General features: G+C 46.2%; 1 long non-coding RNA gene across 2 annotated transcripts; it reads left to right on the forward strand.

Annotated features, from left to right (window-relative positions):
• The first annotated feature begins 3065 nt into the window (after positions 1-3065).
• Positions 3066-19998, forward strand: LOC121157094. Of its 2 annotated transcripts, none has more exons than XR_005883982.1 (3): positions 3066-3105; positions 4012-4116; positions 19919-19998. It is a non-coding gene; the product is annotated as an uncharacterized LOC121157094 (long non-coding RNA). The 2 variants fall into 2 exon arrangements; XR_005883983.1 differs by having other exon boundaries at positions 3092-3105; positions 3943-4116.
• Positions 19999-22351: the final 2353 nt, after the last annotated feature.

The following is a 22351-nucleotide window of genomic DNA, read 5'->3' on the forward strand; positions in this document are numbered from 1 at the left end:
GCTTCCAACCTCACTTCAGGGCTAGGGCCCCTTTCCCACAGGAACACGTTTGGAGGCTGACTCAGAGAACTGGTTTTTCTGGATGGTTTATTGAGATCCTTGAGGATATTCTACTCCTAAGCAGAGTCCAGGCCTGCAGGAACTGGCTCCACCTTCCCAGCATAGAACTCTAGCAGAAAAGACACAAAACTCTGGTAGTGGAACTGGAGAAAGAGGATCAGAGTCCAGGAAGTCCAAATGTTCTTCAGCTGCTGTTTACAGTAACGCTTTCTGGTGCCTGTTTGGTGCCAGGCCCTGCCAATAGGTTGGCTACGAATCAAGCCAATGTAGTCTCCTGCCTGGAGGAGGCCACAGTACAGAGGATAAACAAGAAACCCATCAATTAAAGAGTTCTGGGACATTGTGAGAGGGTACCCAAGGCTGGGAACGCATTCAAGGGTTTGATAAAAGACAGTATTGAGGACCTCAAATCCTCCCAACAAACCAGAACGTGACTCTCCTGCTATTTAGGCAGAAATTATGATAATTCATGTTGATTATTTTTCCTTTGGCACACTTTTTCTTTCCTGTAAGCATTTGTATTCAGAATTGGGAGACAGAACATTGAGAAAATATTTGCACAAACTTACTTTTTCACATCTAGCCTTAGAACCTCCACATTAAAAGCAGATGAAGCCACCACTGATGGATGGATGTTTGGAGAACCCTTGGATTCAATGATCAGATCTGTTAGTATCTCTCAGTATCTTACTCTTACAACTTTAAATACCAATTATGCAAGCATAATATGAGTAATATATGAGTATATTATACCAACATACTTCTCATCTATATATAATCAAGACCTTGCCCCCAAATCTCAGACTGGTATTTCCAGCTGCCTACTCAGTACCCTTATTTGGATTTCTAATGGGTTTCTTAAAGTGTTGCAAATCAAATCTCTGTCTTTCCTCCTAAGCCTCATTCTCCCTTAGTCTTCCCCATCATAGTTAATGGCTTAGACCAAAAGGTCTTCTTTTTTAAGTTTAATTAATTTATTTTAAAGGTAAAGTAACATAGAGAGGAAGACAGACACACACAGAAAGAGAGAGAGAGATCTTCAGTGTGCTGGCTCACTCCCCAAATGATCATAGTGGCTAAAACTGGAACAGGCTAGAGACAGAAGCCAGGAGTTTCCACTGGATCTCCCATGTGGGCACAGCAGTCTAAGCACTTGGGCCATCTTCTGTTTGCCCAGACACATTAGAAGTGAGCTGCATGGGAAGTGGAACAACCAGTATTCAAATCTGGCACCCATATTGAAGGCCAATGTCACAGGCTGCAACTTAATCCGCGGTACCACAAAACCAGTCCCCAGACCAAAGCTTTGCTTATTTCTCTTTCCTCTCTGCTGGCCACTCCCCACCACCCCCCACGTCACCAACCCCATATCCAGTCTGTCAGAAAATCCTGTTGGCATCACCTTCACACATCAAATGCTAAGCATTTCTCACTACTCCCCTTGCTTCTTCTTTAGCTCAAGCTTCCATCTCTATCCGGTTTAATGCAGGAGTCTCCTAAGTGTTGCTCCTGTATCTGTGCTTGTTGTCCCTTGGTATACACTCTGGACAAGTGAGCCTTAAAAAGTGTATGAGGGCCAGCACTATGGCACAACAGGCTAATTCTCCACCTGTATCATCCCATATAGGCACCGGTTCATGTCCAGCTGCTCCACTTCCAATCAGTTCTTTGTTTTGACCTAGGAAAGCAGTGGAGGATGGTTCAAGTCCTTGGGATCCTGCCCAGTGTCGGAGACCAAGAGAGGGTTCCCGACTCCCGGCTGGCCATTGCGGTCATTTTGAGGGCTAAGCTAGCACATGGAAGACCTCTCTCTGTGTCTCTTTACTGTAAATATTCCTTTCAAATAAAAATAAATAAAATTTAAAAATAAAATACATATTTATTTGAAAAGCAGAATGACAGAAATAGGAGAAAGATCCTCATTTCTTGGTTCACTTCTCAAACGCCATCAACAGTGAGGTCTGGGCCAGACCAAAGCCTGCAGCCTGAGACTTCATCCTGGTCTCCCAGGGGCTTGGCCAGGGTTCTAGTACCTGGGCCAAATTTTACCTCCTTCCCAGGCACATTAGCAAGAACCTGGAGCAGAAATGGAGCAGTAGGCAGCTGCTTAGCCATTGCATCACAGTACCAGCCCTCAGAATGACCCTTTTAAAATACAAAAGCCTGGGCCCGGCGCGGTGGCGCAAGTGGTTAAAGGTCCTCGCCCTGCACGCCCGGGATCCCATATGGGCGCCGGTTCTAATCCCGGCAGCCCCACTTCCCTTCCAGCTCCCTGCCTGTGGCCTGGGAAAGCAGTCGAGGACGGCCCAAAGCTTTGGGAACCTGCACCAACGTGGGAGACCCGGAAGAGGCTCCTGGCTTCGGATCGGCATAGTATCGGCCCGTTGCGGCTCACTTGGGGAGTGAATCATCGGACGGAGGATCTTCCTCTCTGTCTCTCCTCTCTGTATATCCACCTTTCCAATGAAAAAATAATAAAAATAAATCTTTAAAAAAAAAAAATAAAATACAAAAGCCTGTCATTGTTCTGCTCAGCTTACTCCGGGTCACTCTCAGCTCACTCTGCACAGCAGCTCCCACCTCACTCCGGGAAGGGCCCTACTGCCACTGCTTCCCTCTGAGCCCTCCCTTAACTTCCTATGTTCTCACTCCCTCTCTGCCTTTCAAATACACACAAATGAATAAATAAATATTTGAGAAGGAAGTCTCTACCCTGGTAAAATGCCTTGTAGCAAAACCTTAGCCACAGAGGCAGAAATATTCCAGACGAGGAGAAATTACAATCTGATTGGTAGTTTTTTCCTCATTACACCAGGCAAATGGAAACAATTTCTCCACTCAGTCCCTCCATACTTTCCTAGACACACAGTCAAGGTTTCTTATTCGGCCACTGCCAATCCGCAGTCTGTCTCTCTAGCTTCCCAGGCCCCGGGCTGCTGGATCAAACTGTCTACTCATCCATCCACTCACTCAGCTTCAGCCACCGGCTTCAGTGAGTCTTCTCCCAGCCACAGGAGGACTGAGCTGACCCCATTCCTTCTCACTGTGAGTTGGCTTGGTTCGCTAAGTCTTTACTACAATGAATTCTGTCTTCTTTGCCTCTTCTCTTTATATTCTCTACCAACTCCAACCCTGTGTCCCAAGTTCATGCAGGTGGCTGCTTCCATCCATGAGTAACTGTAAGTCTCTTGCTTCATGTGCTTGTCTTTGCCTTCCATTTCTCTAAGTCAGTAACCCTTAAACTATCAGGGGTGTGTGTGTGTGTGAGCAGATCCTCTCCCTCCAAAAAATCTGTAAGACACAGCATTTGCATAGAAGTTCAAGGACGCTTAGAAACTCTTCTCTGGGTGGTCTCCGTTCTCTTTTTCCTCTGCCTCCTCCATTTCTGCATATTTTGATTCCAAACCATGGTACCTGGGCTCCTTTTGGAAGCAGACTCTCCCCCCTACCATAGTATTAATGTCATTATTACAAACCACAAGATTGTACAATGTTTTTCATGCATCAACTACTTTTGTCTTCTCCACAACCTCAAGAGGAAGCAACTCCTGTTGAGTCATTTTTGCAGATTAGAGAACTGTCGGTTATGTATTTTACTAACATCATACAGCTCTAAGTCCAGGGTTTCTTTCCTCTGCACAATGGTGTGCTACGTGTTATTAGCTGCTGTTTCAGCTTACAATACTCATGTCTGCCATCTGAAATTTACCTTCCCCCAACTGCTACTCTCATGCGATGATGTTGCGTAGCCTGTGACTGCTCTTTAACCGCCTTTTTCAGTGACTGCCCGGTCTTCACCATCTGAAACCCCCCATTTCACCACCACACCCACTCCTCTGAAGCTCTTTCTTTCTCCCCCATCCTCTCTTCAACTGACCACAGGTGGCTTCTTTGTAGCTGCTTGAGTTCATGTGGGCTCTGCAAGACTTTCGTTTCCCCTTCCATTCTTAGCCCAGCTGTGCTGCCTTTGTGATCCTCGCTGGCTCTAAATGGGGCGCTCCGATCTCTCCTGACAGCAGGCCTCAGCGCTTCCGGGACTGCCACACCTGAAATCAGGTAAGAAGAAGAGACACCCAGTTGAGTACCTGCTTTGTACTCAGCCCTGTGCTTGACACAGGGACAGAAAATCCAACTGTTTTTTTTTTTTTTTTTTTTAAGGTTTATTTGAAAGGCAAAATCACAGAGAGAGCTGTCTTCCATTTGCGGGTCTAAGCCAGGAGCCTGGAACTCCATCTTTGAGTCTTCCATGTGCATGCGGAGATGAAAGCATATTGGCCATCTTCCGCTACTTTCCCAGGCACTTTAGCAGGGCACTGGATCAGAAGAGCAGCACCTGGGATTTGAACCAGCACCAATACGGGATAAATCATACTGATGGGCACCGGGGGCTCTAAACTGATTAGTCAGATTTTGCCTGTGCCTGGACTGTGCCCAGTTAGGGGCCTAGATGGAGCACAGCTAACCTTTAGTTTCTCTTTTAGTTAATAAAAATGCTGCTCAGGGGCCTAGCGTGGGGCCTAGAAGCTAAAGTCCTCGGCTTGAACGCGCCGGAATCCCATATGGGCGCCGGTTCTAATCCCAGCACCTCCACTTCCCATCCAGCTCCCTGCCTGTGGCCTGGGAAAGCAGTTGAGGACGGCCCAAAGCCTTGGGACCCTGCACCCGTGCGGGAGACCTGGAAGAGGTTTCAGGATCCTGGCTTCAGATCGTCCCAGCTCCGACCATTGCGGTCACTTGGGGAGTAAAGATCTTCCTCTCTGTCTCTCCTCTGCAGTAAATTTGCCTTTCCAATAAAAAATAACATAAATCTTACAAAAAAAAATGCTGCTCAGATCCTGCACGAGAAGAACACCTGACTAATGGTTAATCTCTTCCTCCTCGGGTCAAATCTCAGATTGTCCCAATAATTTTAGTCGGGGTAACCATAGTCACAGGGATTTTGTTTTATTTTGTGTAATAAAATATTATCACAGAATCATTTATAAAGGTGCTTTTTTAAAAATCAAAGCATAGTATACACGTATAAAAGTATCAACAATGGCCCAAGCCATTAAACTGGCAGGACATTGGTGTCCCATATCAGAGAAACTGATTTTGAAATCACACTGCACCTCCTAATCTCAGCTTCCTGTGAATGCAAGTCCCGGGGGCAGCACTGATGGTTCAGGTAGCTGGATCCCTGTCCCCTGCCTTGGAGGCCCGGCTTGATTTTCTGTTCCTGGCACTAGCCTGGTCTGGTCCAGCCCTAGTCATCGTGAGAACTGAGAGAGTGAGTGAGCTTCTTGGAGAATGTAGTCTCTTTGCCTCAGAATAAAATAATCACAGGAGGCCAGTGCTGTGCAGTAGTAGTCTAAGCCTCCACGTGCAGCACCGGCGTCTCATTTGGGTGCTGGTTCGGTCGCAGCTGCTCTACTTATGGCCTGGGAAAGCAGCACAAGATAGTTCAACTCAGTGGGACCCTACACCCACATAGGAGATCCAGAAGAAGCTGCTGACTCCTGGCTTCAGATTGGCTCAGTGAAGGCCATTGTAACCATTTTGGGGTAAACCAGAAGATTGAAGATCTCTCTGTTTCCCCTTCTGTCTGTAATCCTGCTTTTAAAAATAAAAAGAGGGCCCAGCATGGTAGCCTAGTGGCTAAAGTTCTTGCCTTGCATGCTCCGGGATCCCATATCAATGTATGGAAGATCTTCCTCTGTGTCTCTCCTCTCTATATCTGACTTTCTAATGAAAATAAAATAAATCTTTAAAAAAAATAAAAAGAATTTTGGAGCAGTACGTTAAGCTGCTACCTGTGATTCTATAGCTGAGTGACAGCGGAAGTCTAGGCTGCTGTGCCTCCAATCCTGGTTCCAGTTACTGAGCCCAAGATGGCAGCAGAAGATGGCCTGACTACCTGTGTCCCTGCCACCCACGTGGGAGACCAGGATGGAGTCTCTGGCTCCTGGTTTCAGCCTGACACAGCCCTGGCCATTTGAAGTATGAACCAGCAAATAAAAGATCTCTCGATCAAATTTCAAGTAAATAAATAAGTCACAATTTTTGAAAAGGTGTAGGTTGATGAATTTTCACAAACTAAACACATCTGTGAAACAGGCACCAAATCAAGAAACAGAACATTGCCGGCACCCTGAAACCGCCCCCTCCCCGCGCTTGCTTCCTGTCCTCACCCTTGAGAGTAACCACTGTCCTGATGACCTTTACCAGCTGAGATGGCTCTGCTCCTGTTTTGTCCCACTAAAACTATTTAGAAAAGAACAGGTCTTCCCCATATGGGTTCCTGGTACTTACAATGGGAGGTCAGGCCAACTGAGCCATCATTTTGCACCCCTCTCTTTTTAATTAAAATTATTAAAAAGATGAATTTATTTTTATTGGAAAGGCAGATATACAGAGAGGAGGAGAGACAGAGAGAAAGATCTTCCATCCAATGATTCACTCCCCAGGTGAGCGCAACAGCCAGTAACGCGCCAATCCGAAACTAGGAGTCAGGAGCTCTTCCAGGTCTCCCACACGGGTGCAGGGTCCCAAAGCTTTGGGTTGTTCTCAACTGCTTTCCCAGGCCACAGGCAGGGAACTGGATGGGAAGCGGAGCTGCTGGGATTAGAACTGGCGCCCATATGGGATCCTGGCACATGCAAGTTGAGGACTTTAACCACTACACTATTACACTGGGCCCTTTTAATTAAATTTTAAAAATTATTTAGAGGCCTATGTTGTAGCATAGTAGCTAAAGTACTTGCTTGTGATGCTGGTATCTCATGTGAATAGTGGCTCAAGTACCAGTTGCTCCACTTCATATATATATCTATTTTTTTTTTACAATTTGATTTCTTCTCATTGGAAAGTCAGATATATACAGAGAGGAGGAGACACAGTGAGGAAGATGTTCCATCCGATGATTCACTCCCCAAGTGGCCACGATGGCCAGAGCCGAGCCAATCCAAAGCCAGGAGCCAGGACCTCTTCTGGGTCTCCCCCGTGAGTGCAGCGTCCCAAGGCTTTGGGCCATCCTCAACTGCTTTCCCGGGCCACAGGCAGGGAGCTGCATGGGAAGTGGAGCCACAGGATTAGAACTGGCGCCCATATGGGATCCCAACGTGTGCAAGGTGAAGACTTTAGGCTCAGTAGGCTACTGCATAGGGTCCCAGTTGCTCCACCTCGAATCCAGCTCATTGCTAATGGCCTGGGAACAACAGCTTAGATGGCCCAAGTATTTGGACCCCTCCCACCCACATGTGCAATCTGTATGAAACTTCTGGCTGGCTGTTGTAGTCATCTGAGGAGTATACCAGTATACGGAAGAGGTGTCTTTCTCTTTCCCCCACCCTATTTTGTAAGTCTGATTTTCAAAATAAATAAGTATTTCTAAAAAAACTCTTTGTGGGCCTGGCACATTAGCCTAGTGGCTAAAGTCCTCACCTTTGCATGTTAGGATGCCATATGGGCACTGGTTTTAATCCCGGTGGCCTTGCTTCCTATCTAGCTCCCTGCCTGTGGTCTGGGAAAACAGTCAAGGACAGACCAAAGCCTTGGGACCCTGCACCCATATGGGAGATCCAGAAGACAGAAGAGGCTCCTGGCTTCAGATCGGCTCAGCTCCGACCATTCTGGCCACTTGGGGAGTGAATCAATGGATGGAAGACCTTCCTCTCTGTCACTCCTCATCTAAATATATCTGATTTTGCAATAAAAAAAATAAATCTTAAATGTTTTATGTGTATTTTAGGGGCAAAGAGAAGCAGAAGATTTCCATCTCTCGGTTCACTTCCAAAATCCTGCCACAGGAAGGAGTGGGCCTGCTTAGACCTGGGAGCTGGGAACACCCACTCCCAAGTGGGTGGAAATCATCCTAACCACTAGGCCAAATGCCTGCCACACAAGGACTTTTTTTAAAAAAAAACATTTATTTATTTTTATTGGATAGGCAGATATACAGAGAGGAGGAGAGACAGAGAGGAAGATCTTCCATCTGATGGTTCATTCCACAAGCGGCTGCAACGGCTAGAGCTGAGCCAATCCAAAGGCAGGAGCCTCTTCCAGGTCTCCCAAGCGGGTGCAGGGTCCCAAAGCTTTGGGTCATCCTCGACTGCTTTCCCAGGCCACAGGCAGGGAGCTGGAAGGGAAGTGGAGCTGCTGGGATTAGAACCGGCACCCAGTGTGTTCAAAGCAAGGACTTTAACTGCTATGCTATCATGCCGGTCCCACAAGGACTTTTTAAAGGGTTGTGAATAGCCATGGTTGTCACACAATGGGTCAATCCACTGTCTTAAACACTAGCATGCTATATCCAAGTACAGTTTGAGTTCAATCTGCTCTGCTCTCATCCAGCTTCCTGCTAATGTGGCTGGGAAAACAGCAGAGTGGTGCAGGTACAAGGCTGCTGTCATCTTCTTGGAAGACCAGGATGGTTTGGCCGGCCTAGATCTGGCTCTCATGACTGTCTCTCCTTTCTGTCTGTTTGCCTTTAAATACAAGCATACATGCATGAATAAGTTATTGTAGGCCGTTGTAACTTGCAGTGGTTGTAACATAGTGAGTAAAGACATTACCTGGGATGCTGGCATCCTGTTTGGGTACTGTTCGAGTGCCAGGGCCTTTACTTCTGGTCCAGCCCCCTGCCAATGATCAGGGAAAAAGCAAGGGAGAATGACCCAAGTTCTTGGGTTCCTGTACACACATGGGAGATCCAGATGAAGCTCCCAGCTCCTGGCTTTGTCCCGGTTCCTCACTGCTCATTGTAGCCACCTGTGACGTGAACTAATGAATGGAATACCTCTACCTCTCTATCTGTAACACTGCCTTTCAAGCAAATAAATCTTTTTTTTTTTTTTTTAAATATAGCTTAAGAAAAAGTTCAGGAAGGACCCAGCACTGTAGCCTAATGGCTAAAGTCCTCGCCTTGCCTGCGCCAGGATCCTAGCTGGGCTCCAATTCTAATCCAGGCTGTTCTATTTCCCATCCAGCTCCCTGCCAGGAAAGCAGTAGAGGACGGCCCACAGCCTCGAGACCCTTCACTCATGTGGGAGACCCAGAAGAAGCTCCTGGCTTCAGATTGGCTCAGCTTTGGCTGTTGCGGCTGCTTAGGGTGAGCTAGGGGATAGAAGATCTTACTCTTTGTATCTCCTTCTGTCTGTATATCTGGGTTTCCAATTTAAAAAAATGCTTTTCCAATTAAAAAATAAGTAAACCTTAAAAAAAAAAGGTCATTAAAAAAAGGGAAGTAAAATATGTTCATTTTGGTACAAAAAGTATTAATCCAAGCAGCTTTTAAACAACATTTATAGAAAATATTGTTGCCAAAAAGATCATGTATGGATTTCAAACATTTTTTGTACCAAAAATAAATTTATCTTTTACTTCATTTTCCATGAACTTTTCAAAGTACCTTTTTGTTTCCATTGGAGAGTGTTGCTCCAACATTCTGGGGCAGTGATAAAAGCTTTGTTGGCTGGGACAGAGGCCTGTGAGAGGGAGGGGATAGGAAGCCCAGCGCAGGAAATCTAGGGCCTGGAATTCACTGGAGGGGCTGCTCATAAAAGAAAGGCCGTGGGGGGAGGGGAGAAGTGGGATGTCAGGAAGTGATGACTAAACTGAGATCTGAAAGATGAGAAGGAGTCAGCCAGGCAGAGGCAGAGGAAAGAGCACGCAGATCTTGACGCGAAAGAGGAACCGTGCATTGCAGGATAACTGTGGCTTGGGTTATGGAGTGACCCAACACGTCCTAGACTGGAGAGTTTGGAGGGCCTGGGTCAAGTGTTTATCTTGAGGGTATTGAGAAGCTACTGAAGGGTTTCAGTTGGGTGAGTCTAGGCAGATTCAAGTTAGAAAAATTACCCTAACATTCAAGTGGGACATGGATGGGAAGAATTTACTGGGCACAGACTATTTCAAAGCCACTGGAGGGTTGGGCATTTGGCCTAGTATCCTGACCAGCCCATCAGGATACCCACACTACAAACTGCAGTGCCCAGGTCCAAGTTCAAGCTCTAGCTCCCGACTCTAGCTTCCTGACGAAGTACACCCCGGGAAGTAGCAAGTGAGGGATGAAGTAGGTGTGTCCCTGCTGTTCACTTGGGAGACCCAAGCTGCAGTCCCCAGCCCCTGGCTCTGGCCTGGCCCAGCTCTGCTCATTGTAGGCATTCTGTCTTATTGCCTCTCAAGTACAATTTACCAAAGACTTTATCTTTGAAAGGCAGGATGATTAAGAGGCACACACATAAAGCAAGAGCGAGTGAGCAAGAGATCTTCTATCCACCAGTTATTCCCCAAATGGCCGCAATAACGAGATGGCTGGGAGCCACACACTTAGCCATCAACTACTGCCTCCCAGGCACGTGAGCAGGGAGTAGATTGGAAGCAGTGTAGCTGGGACCCAAGCAGGCACTTCAATATGGGCTACCAAAAACCAAACTGGTGGCTTATCATGCTGTGTCACAGTGTCAGACTCTCTCAAGCTCATTAAGGATAATAAATTCCGGAGTATATTACAAACTTTGGAACTGAGGAAATGTAGTGCCTGGACTACAGAGTCAGAGGTAAGACTAGTGACCCAGCCTATCAGTTACAGAAAGGAAACAGGCATGCAGACAATTAAGGTGGGTGCTGTCCTCTTTCCTGAGTAGTGAGGCTGTGATGGGAAGCCAGGCATCTTTGAGGGAGGAAGACAATCAGTTTCGAATCATTCAAGTTAAATTTGACATGCAGGGTCTATAAAAGGGTTGCCTACAATGAAGTGGACAGCCAGAGCTAGAGGTTCAAGTGTTATGAGCTAGAGATAAAGGTGGGCAGGAAGTAATCCCCCCGTGAGCTACAGATCTCTAATCTGAAAAATGGGGGATGCCATCTTTTTACCCAAGCTACTGTGATGATTGGATGATGCAACATGTTAAACATGCCTGACTGTGCAAACACACACAGCAGGTGCTCAGCGGGTCTGTCCATGGGTTCCCACACTGTTAAACCCACCAAGGTCTTTGCAGCTACTACTTCTTCCTCTAGTGTGGGCATGACTGGAGCAACATGCTTTTAGTGTCCCCAGTGCAGTGATGGGAAGATACTGTGCAAAGCAGCTGTGGAAAAGGGGGAGCAGAGCAGCTCTGTCCTGCCTGAATAGTCCTAGAGAATGAAAGGGCCGAGTTCTCAAGGTATGCAGTGGGGAGAACTTTAGACTGGGAAGCAGAAAATACAGGCTCACTCTCCCACCCCTAACAGCAGCATAATCAGTAACCTTGCTCTGTTCCAAGCCTCAGTTTACCCACTGGTTCAAGGGTGGGGTCTGCTAGTGAGGCCTGTCTCTGTTTCTGCCCCTGCCTCCTTTTCTCTCCCAGGAAGCCTCTTGCCTTCTCTTGACCCACAGAAAACCTCACTTCCTTGAAGTCTTGGCTCTCTCGCGGCCTCCTGGCAGCTCCTTCCTGGGGCAGAGAGCCAGAATCCTGACAAGATTCAGAAAAGGCTCTGGGAGTGGGCCAGGCTTAGGAAAACAGGAAAGATGACGCACGATTTCCCTCCTTCTGGGTTGTTGGCTTCAGGGATACCTTAGCTGAGTTTCTGAGTACACAGCAACCTGGGACTTTCTTCCTGGGCCCAGCCTCTCTTGGCCTCACTGTACTTAGTGCATCCTCAGTGAAAAAGCTCATCAGATCAGCAGACATACTGAAAATTAACAAGAGAGCACAAATGAACCTTGACTGAGCGCCCACCTTGCTCCATGGGAGGAATTCTCTTCTTAAAGAAGCCCTCCTCCAGTCGCTTAGGATAAGCAGTGTTCTTCCATTTCGCAGTTATGAAAACTGAGGCCCGGTGAGGCTACCCAAGGTCACCCCCGCATCCCTCCAGCATGGAGAAGGATTGGAAGGGAGAAGGATGTCTTATGGATTCGGGTCATGTTTTTTGGTGGCCAATGAACCTTTCTTTGGTTGAATTTTGACTCTTCCACTTACTTCCTGTGGAATTTGGGCAAGTTCCTAATGGGAGGCAGTGTGGGGTAGCAGCTAACAGCACAAGCTTGGGAATCAAATGTCAGTTCCTGGCGGTTATGTGACCTTGGGCAAGAGCCTTTGCCTTGGTATACTCCAGTATCCCCAGCTGTAAAACAGCATAATAATAGCTTCTACCTCATCAACTGGTTGTGTGGATTAAACGTGATAATCCCCAGAGAGCACTTAGCACAGTGTCTGGCCCACGGTCCAGCTCTGTCTCTGCGAGCTACGGTCTGAATGCAGGCCTTTGCCGACTCTGGCTACCACCTGTCTCCCAGCCTGTCACCCTTCACCGTAGTAGCTCACTCAGAGTTTGGCATTGGTACACGCACCCTGCAGGGATGGTTGGGAATGGACTCAGTGTTTCTGCAAATGGGTTTCTGACAATGCGTGGGAGTAGAATTTTGGAGGAAGATGATGTTGAGGAGTTTCCCAACCAACCACCAAGTAATTGCATCTAGCACGCTAGTGAGAACTTGAAAACAGTTCCAGGCTGATGCTTTCTCCTTGATTGCAATCGAATCAAGACAGAACCGCATGTATCATAGCTATAGGAGGGAACCCTAGATGTTTTGAACTGTTACAGTGTTGCTTTACAAAGCTCTAACCCAGACAGTTAAAGCTCTGAGCAGCCCTGCTTCACAGTCACCCACTGTTTATCTGGGGCATGGCCTTGCAGACTTTTCCTGTGCCTGTATCTTGTTTTTTGAGCACTACTGTGTGCTCTTGTCTGCACACTGCAGTTAGATACTGCAGTTACTTCCTGAAAAAGTAGAAGACTGTTTGTACCTAAAGGGACAGGCACAGCGGGTCAGGAGGGAGAATCTATGGGAACACTTACTCATCAGTTAGAACCATCACAATGATGGGCGGAGGAGGGGTGGTGGGAAGAGGCTGGTGTGGTGGCGTAGCATGCCAATCCTCCTCCCGTAGCACCAGCATCTCCTATAGGGGTTCGTTCCTTTGCTGGCTGCTCAACTTCTGATCTAGCTCTCTGCTGATGGCCTGGGAAAGTTAGTGGGGGATGATGGTTCAAGTCTTTAGGCTCCTGCGTCCTTGTGGGAGACCCGGAAGAAGCTCCTGGATCCTGGATTTGGATGTGCTTGTCTCTGGCCATTGCAGTCATTGGGGGAGTGAACCGGTGGAAGAACGGTCTCTCTGTCTCTCCTTCTCTCTGTAAATTTGTTTTTCTTTCTTTTTAAAAAAAGATTTATTTATTTTTACTTCAAAGTCAGCTATGCAGAGAGGAGGAGAGACAGAGAGGAAGATCTTCCATCCAATGATTCACTCCCCAAGTGAGCGCAACAGCCGGTACTGTGCCAATCTGAAGCCAGGATCCAGGAACCTCTTCCAGGTCTCCCACGTGGGTGCAGCGTCCCAAGGCTTTGGGCCGTCCTCCACTGCTTTCCCAGGCCACAGGCAGGGAGCTGCATGGGAAGTGGAGCTGCTGGGTTTAGAACCGGCGCTCATATGGGATCCTGGCGTGTTCAAGGCGAGGACTTTAGCTTCTAGGCCACTGCGCTGGGCCCCTAAATTTGCTTTTCTAATAGAAAAAATAATAATAAAATAATATAAAACTACCGTGAAGCCAGTGACTGAGTTGCTCAACAAATACACATCATTTGGGGCTCAGGGACTCAGAAATGATGGGTTAGCATCCTACCTGGCTTTGGAGACAGAACTGAGATGGAATCCACAAGGAGCCCCTCTGGTGTGCTTGTTCCTTGATGATGTGCTGTCCACCAAGCCTCGGTGAGAAAACAATCGGAGCTGAGGCCTCACCACCTAGAAAACACAATCCTCCCACATCCCTCACTGTTGGAATGGAACGGAGCTGACGCAGCCAGGCAGACACGACTCGTCACAGGTGGTTTCTATGACCCGGGGCAAATCACTTCCCTTCTCTGAGCCTCATTTCCTCATTTAAAGCGTGGACAATACCTTCCTGCCTTGAAAGGCATTCTATCAATCACTCCTTCATAAAAGATGATATTTTATCAGCGTGTGGAAGAATCACTCAATGAACAGGCACATCTAGGAAAAACAGAGCTGGGTCATCTGGTAAATCCAGCGAATATTTGCTTCCTGCAGCCCTTCTCAGCGTGGGAGGAATATACTTCCTCACCCTGTTGATATTAGGCTTGGTCATGTGACTTGCTCTGGCCAAAAGAATGTGTAGAGAAGTGACAGGAGCCAGCTTTCCCCCCTTCCCCACCTCCCTGGAGCAGCTCTTCCAGGCCCTGAAGACCACAGACAGGATGGGGCAGTGTCCTTCAACCTGGACCCAGAATGAGAAGACAACAGGAACCACACACAGCCTGGCCCAGGACAGCCTGCTGAGCCCCAGCTGACCACAGAGCACGGGTGACAAAGGAATGCTTATTGTAAGCACCGAGTTTCTGGAAATTTGATGGTTTTTTTCCCCTGATTTTTTATTTCGGTTGACCACGATAATTGTATATATTAACAGGCACAGGGTAGTATTGCAATAGATGTGTGCAATGTGTAGTAATCAAGTCAGGAGAGTTAGCTTCAAGCATTTTTCTTTGTAGTGAGAATGTTCGAAATCTGCTCCTAGTTATTTTAAAATCTACAATTATTGTTAACATTAGTCACCCAGTAGAACTTATTTTTCCCTTCTAACTGTAATTTGGTCCTTTTCTCGTCCCTCTTCCCGGTTCCCTATGAAAGGCTTTTTTTTTTTTAAAGCAAATTTTTGCAGTGTAATCACAGCAAAATCTTACTCATGTGGATTCCCTAGAGCTGAGATCCGAATGTTTAGAAGGGCCTAGTCATGTGACCATCTGGGAGAGAAAGATCTAGGCAAAGGATCAGCTATTCCGCAGTTCCAGGGTGGGATAGAATTTGGCCTGTTCAGCAATAGTGTGTGGAGAGTGAGAGAGAAGACCCATAAATTAAACATATTTCCACTCGGATATCTCTCAGAAACTTCAGATTCAAACCTTGGCTCCAAAGCATAACTCCTGGTCTTCTATATTTCCCCAGCTCTGCCAATGCACCTGTCCATCCACTTAGTCATCCAAGTCAGAAAGCCACAACTCATCCTTCACGCTTCCCTGTCTCTTAACCCCCACATCCAATCTGTCCACCAGTCTGGTCCCTGCCCCCTGCTCCTTCTTTCATTTAACTACTTCTGTTCCCTGAGGTCACTCCTGTTGAAGCCAGGGACACCTGCCTGCACTATAGTAGTTGCCACCTCCCTGGCTTTCCTCTTTCTTCTGCTTTTTAACTGCGAAGTCAGAGAGGGGGCGGAGAGACAGAGAGGAAGGTCTTTGATTCGATGATTCACTCCGCAAGTGGCTGCAATGACCGGAGCTGTGCCGATCTGAAGCCAGGAGCTAGGAACTTCCTCCAGGTCTCCCACGCGTGTGCAGGGACCTCAACTGCTTTCCCTGCACCTTCTCCTGGCTTCGGATTGGCTCAGCTCCAGCCGTTGCGCTCACTTGGGAAGTGAACCATCGGACGGAAGATCTTTCTCTCTGTCTCTCCTCCTCTCTGTATATCCGCCTTTCCAATAAAAATATATAAATCTTAAAAAAAAAGAACTAAGGTCTCAAATGGGGGGTGAAGATGGTTGCATAATGCGAATATATTCAATTCTGCTGAATTGTACATTTTTAAATGGCCCAAATGGCAAATTTTATGTAGTGTATATTTTACCACACACACACACACACACACACACACACCAGGAATGAATTAACAAACCACGAAAAGGCAGAGAGGAACCTTAAATGCGTACTGCCAAGTGGAAGAAATCACTCTAAAAGGGCTACTGTGTGATTTCAATTATATGACATTTTGGAAGAGGCAAAGCTCTAGAGGATAGGACAAAGATCAGTGGCTGCCAGCAGCTGGGGAGAGGGTGTGAGCGGGGGAGGGAAGGCAGGCTGAAACACAGAATATTTTTAGGTTAACGAAACCATTCTGAATGATTCTACCATGACGAATATGTTTCATTACATGTTATTTTTTTTTTAATCAAGGAAGTATGTAACACCAAGAATGAACCCTAAGGAAAATTGTGGCCTTGAATCAACACCAAAATTTTCCTACCACCAGTCAAGTTTCCTGACTCCTCTATTTAAAATTTTCAGTGTCCACAGCCCGAAAAGTTTGTCTAACTTTTTTACCTACTTAAAGATTCAACTTATGTGTCACCCCTTCAGAGAAGCCACTACTCACTGCCCACGCTACATCAGGCCCCGTATTTTTGCTTACCTAGATTCTTTTCAACCCCTTCAGCATTTGCACATTCACAATAAGAGGTTAATTAGATGCATGTACTTGGCTAATGCCTGTCTGGTAAGCTCCATGAAGTCAGGGCTCATGTCTGTCTCCATCTCAACCTCCAGCCCTTAAGTAATGCCTGGTACATGTGTGGTTGGAAACAGAATGTTACATATTATATAATCTATTTATAGGGAATGACCAAAGTTGGTAGGTTCTAGGATGGAAAGCAGATTGGTGTTGCCAGGAACTGGGGAAAGAGGAATGAGGAGTGAGTGACTTTTTTGTTTTCCGGTTTTATTTATTTGATGGGGGACTGGTGCAGTGACACAGCAAACTAATCCTTCCCTACAGAAACGTCAACCCAAATGGATGTTGGTCCCTGTCTTGGATGCTCCTCCTTCTTCTCTTTTTCTTCTTCCTCCTCCTCTTCTTCTTCTTTTAAAGACTATTTATTATTATTATTGGAAAGTTAGATTTACAGAGAGAAGAAGAGACAAAGAGAAAGATCTTCCATTCGCTGATAGCTCCTCAATAAGTTGCAGTGGCTGGAGCTGAGCCAATCCAAATCCAGGAGCCTCTTCTGGGTCTTCCATGCAGGTGCAGGTTTCCAAGGCTTTGGGCTGTCCTCGACTGCTTTCACAGGCCACAGGCAGGGAGCTAGAAGGGACCGGCACCCATATGGGATCCTGGCACATGCAAGGTGAAGACTTTAGCTACTATGCTATTGCTCCAGGCCCAGATGCTCCACTTCTGATCCAGCTCTCTGCTTATGGTCTGGGAAAGCAGCAGAGGATGCCACAAATCTTTAGGATCCTGGGAGATCTGGAAGAGGCTCCTGAATCCTGGACTTGGATCGACTCAGTTCTGACTGTTGCAGCCATTTGGGGAGTGAACCAGCAGGTGTAAGACTCTCTCTATAAAATCTGCCGATTTTTTAAGAAAAGATATATTTATTTTATTGGAAAGGCAGATATTTACAGATAAAAGGTGTTACAAAGAGAAAGATCTTTTGTCCTCTGGCTCACTCCCCAAATGGCCACAATGGCTGCATCTAAGCCAATCCAAAGCGAGGAGCCAGGAGCTTCCTCTGCATCTCCCATGTGGGTACAGGGTTCCAAGAGTTTGGGCCATCCTCTGCTGCTCTCCAAAGTGACAAACAGGGAGCTGGAAGGGAAGTGGAGGAGCCAAGACATGAACTGGAGTACATGTGGTATCCTGGCATGTGCCAAGACAAGAGTTTAGCCACTGGGACATTGCTTTGGACCCTAATCTACCTTTCTAATAAAAATATTTTTAAAAGCTTTACATATTTCAAAGAGTAATACAGACAGGAGAGATAGATATGGAGAGGGAGGGAGAGAGAGAGAGATCTTTCACCTGTTGGTTTATTCTTTAGTAGCTGCAATGGCAGGGGTTTAGTCAAAATGAATCCAGGATAGAGGAGCTCCATATGGGTCTCTCAGATGGGTGGTAAGCACTTGGATCATCCTTCACTGGTTTTCCAGACACAATAACATGGACTGGATTGGAAATGGGGCAACCGGGACACGAACCAGTGCCAATATGGGATGTTGGTGCTAGCAGGCAGAGGATTAGCCTGTTGAACCACAGTGCTAGCGCTAAGTTTTTAATCACAGAACATTTAAATACATAGATAAAAGAAGAAAATATTCACTTCTATATTTTCTTCCCTCCTCTCTTGTGTTATTTCTTACAAATTTTAAACATTATATTCTTTCATTTGTAAACATTTTTGTCTTTCCAAATAAGAACTTTAAATGTGAAACCACAATTCCATTACCACACTTAGAAGACTGAACAATAAATTCTTACTTTTATCAAGCATATAGTCGGTGTTTAAATGTACCCTATTATTGCATAATTTAAAAACAGTAATCTGTTTGTATAAAATCAAGATCCAAAGTCCACAGTCCTCTCTCTCTTTCTCTCTGACTCCCTTTCTAAAGTGCGGTAGTTGCATGAGGCAGGATTGGGAGAGAATCTCCCTTTTTCTGTCTTTTGCTTGTTTACTGAAGATGTATTTGCTTTTTAGTTTTCTGCACTCTGGATTTTGCATCCCTGTGGTGCACTTTAATACATTATTCCCATCCCTCTGCTCCATGTGCCTGGCATCCTAATAGAGTCAAGTTAAATGCTTTTAGCAAGAGATGTCATGTGCTTCTACCAAGAGACGCATTCTTTCTGTTTCTTTCTCACTCTATATGATTCCTAACCATTTGGGATTGTGACTTAGGTGCATTGCTTCATTAAAGGCTATAGAACATAAAGTAAAATTTCTAATCTTGTTAACTTTTTCTCATTTATAAGCTGAAATTTTTTATATATATATATACAGAGAAACTTTCTCTAGGGTCTAGCATGATGGCTCAATGGCTAAATCCTCCCCCTTCAAGCGCCAGGATTCCATATGGGCACCGGTTTGTGTCCAGGCTGCTCCACTTCCCTTTCAGCTCCCTACTTAAGGCCTGGGAAAGCAGTGGAGGATGGCCCAAGTCCTCGGGACCCTGCATGGGAGACTCAGAAGAAGCTCCTGGCTCCTGGTTTTGTGAAGAAGATGGAAGATCTTTATCTCTGTTCCTCCTTCTCTTCATAAATCTGTCATATATTCATCCAGGAAAGCACTTCAATTTTTGCTTACCAATTTTATTTTATTTATTTAAAAAAACATTTATTTTTATTGCAAAGTCAGATATACAGAGAGGAGGAGAGATAGAGAGGAATACCTTCCGCCCGATGCCAGTTGTGTCTCACACAGGAGAGCCTGGTTTGAGTTCCAACTTTCTGCTAAAGTGCACCCTGGGAGGCAGCCAATGCTGGCTCAAGCTCTTGGGTCCCTGCCACCCACAGGGGGACCTGGATTTGAGGTTTTGGCTCCTGGCCTCAATCTCTCAATCTAGGCTAGTTAGGGCATTTGGGAAGTGAATTTGGCACATGGCATCTTTGCGTGTCTTACTCTGTTATTCTCTCTTTCTGGCCCTCAAGTAACAGAAACAACAACAGCAAAATATTTATAAAGAATCTAATGTGATTTTGCCTTTCATTTTTAATTTCTTTCTTTCTTTCTTTCTTTCTTTCTTTCTTTCTTTCTTTCTTTCTTTCTTTCTTTCTTTCTTTCTTTCTTTCTTTCTTTCTTTCTTTTCAAGTATCATTTACGAATTTTAAACCTGATTTATAGCATGAGTCTTTTCACATTGGTTCTGAGTCCTTTTGACACGACCCCAGAGCTTTGCTGTTCCTGGAGTGACAAGGTCTTTCAGGTTTACCTTGCATATTTTGGTACCTAACCTTTTTGATCAGTATCTCTTCCAGGGGCCCTGAATGTTTAAATCTGACTGTTTTCCTCTAGGGGTACTTTGCTTACTGCATTGGTGGTTGTTTCTAGCCCCTTTTAGTGACAGGAAAAACATTTTCAGATGTCTTGACTTTATGAAATAGCACATCTGGAAGTGTTAATTAGATGTTCATAGAGTTGTATAGTACAGGCCCTGGTGCTAGAAGTCAATGCTAGTATCCTTTTCTATGCTGCTCAATAAATTGGGCTCAAACTGGTCTTTTTCGTCTTCTTTTTTTGTATGATTTGTTTATTTTTATTGGTGAGGTAGATCATATGTATGGAGAGACGCTGAGACAGAGGGAAAGATCTTCCATCTGATGGTTCACTCCCCAAATGACTACAACGGCTGGAGCTGAACCCATCTGAAGCCAAGAGCAAAGAGTTTCTTCCACAATTCCCAGGTAGGTGCAGGGTCCCAAGATTTTGGGCCATTCTGCACTGTTTTCTCAGGCCACAAGCAGGAAGCTGGATGGAAAGTGGAGCAGCCGGGACATGAACCGACAATTATATGGGAGCCTGGCGCTTGAAGTGTGAGGATGAGCCAATTGAACCTTTGTGTTGGGCCCCAGAATGATCTTCTGAAGTTCTTGGATGGCTGCCAGCTTCCAGGTAGCCATCCAAGTCTGTCTCAGGCTCTTGATCCTACCTCTTCCTTCAGGCAGCACTGGCCGGTAGCTCTAGCTGGTTTCCTGCAAGTCATGTCCTGCCTCAGTTCCCAGGGCTGTCTTTGGAAGTCCAACAGGCCCCAGTCTGGCTGGTCCATTTATCTTTCCTCATCTGTACAGTCTGGGTGCAGGTGGCTGCCTGGAGGTAGAGGTGCCCAGGGCTACTCCTCCTCATTCCTACCAAGTTTCTGTTGGCTTCTATTTCTTGCTTTCAACAGCCAGATCTCTGGGCCTCTCAAAGCATTGCGTGGCAGCCTGCTCTTCCCTCTCCCCACAGCATCTACTACTGAAAAGGGGGAAGTAGACCTGCTCAGAGTCGGCCAGCTGGGATGACAGGACATTGTGCAGACTTCCAGCCTGAAACTGCTAGTGCTCAATCCTCCTTAGGTGCCCATGCCCATGCCCACCCTACAAAAAGCCCTGCCAGAGGCTTCCCCAAGGATTGCAAAACCTGGAGAGCTGGGTAACAGATCTGGAGGAAGCCCCTGATTGTGTTGTTTTTGTTTTTGCAGGGATGCATATCATTTCTACTCATGTTATATTCAATGAATATTTATTGGTCACTACTGTGAATCACACCCTGAGGGCAGTTGAAGGTCCTGCTCTTTGGCCATCTGTCCTTGTGGGAGACATAGAAGATGAACAAGAAAAGGGGAAAAGGAGATCTTGACTGTGGAGCCAGCCTGAGGGTTGGGTTCTAATTGTGGAGCATCTTTAGGTATGGAGAGGACAGTGAGGGCTGGGCAGAAAGAGGCCAGGAAGGAGAGAGGTGGTGCCAGCATGACTGCGAGCTTCATTAGTTGGAGACTATACCCTACTTGACCTCCACGGAGTCCTCCATTCCTGGTGCAGAGTGGGGACTCATGGGCTGTCTCGCTGTTGCAACACTACCTGAATCAGGGCAAGGCAGGGAGTTTCCGAGCTGGGCTTGCCTTGTGGTATCCACGGGTGCCCCCTGTTCTGTGGGGCCTGCACTCTCTTCCCATGTTGGCCAGCTCTACTGCCAACAGGGATTCATTCCCTGGTGTTGCGCAGGGGCCCGGAGTAGTACCTCCCGCCTAGACCGGCCCAGATCCTTTGTCCAGTGGAGACATCAAGTGGTCAGAACCTGGAATGGCAGCAGTCAAGCTGAAGATCTGCAGGCAATGTAACAGTCACTGGCGGAGCACTCCTGCCAGGCTGACCTGACTCCCTCCCGCAATGTGGAGCTTTATCCTGAAGTACTGCACCCCAGCATGAGCTCCGGCCTGTGTCACACACAGAGACCTCGTCTCCTTAAAGAGTACTCCTAACTTTAAAGTTGTGTTATAATGACCTGATCTAATACCACTTAAAAAAATAATTTTGAAAATTATCTGTTATTTATGTATTTATTTAATGAAAAGAGAAGAGAAAGTGAGTGCGAGAGAGCACACCTGCTAGACAGGCTATTTCATGCACTGGGCCACTCCCCAAATGCCTGGGAGTACGGAACTCAACCAAGGTCTCATGTAGACGGCAGGAACCAAGCAGCTGAGCTGCCACCTGCTTCCACCCCGGGAAGTGGCAGCTGGGATCAAAGCCAAAACCTGAACTAGGTATTCTGATACAGGATGTAGTTGTCCCAGGAAATAGTTTAAGGCCCAAAGGTCCACCCACCCCTTAAACTTCTTTTTATTGAAGTGTAACATATATTCAGAAAAGCCATTGTATTATGAGAATTCTCACCACCAGCTTCCCAGAAGTCCTTTCACGTTGGGCTCTACTCACTTCCTCTCTAAGGGTAACCACTGGCCTGCCTTCTGATGTGTTACTTTTGGCTGGTCTTATAATGCTACATATTTGAAATCATATTGTATATACTTTCCTTGTCCGGCTTTTTAATAGACATATATCTTTTTAATGAACAGAATGTACATATTAATGGGGTATAGTGTGACTACATCAACATACTTATTTATACACATGCACATGTAATGTATAATAATCAGATCAAGATCATTGGGAGATGTGTCACTTCAAACATTTATTATTTCTTTGTATTGGGAATATCCAAA

This window comes from Ochotona curzoniae, unplaced genomic scaffold (assembly GCF_017591425.1).
Source record: "Ochotona curzoniae isolate NIBS_2020 unplaced genomic scaffold, NIBS_Ocur_1.0 contig_3520, whole genome shotgun sequence".
NCBI classification, from domain to species: Eukaryota; Metazoa; Chordata; class Mammalia; order Lagomorpha; family Ochotonidae; genus Ochotona; species Ochotona curzoniae.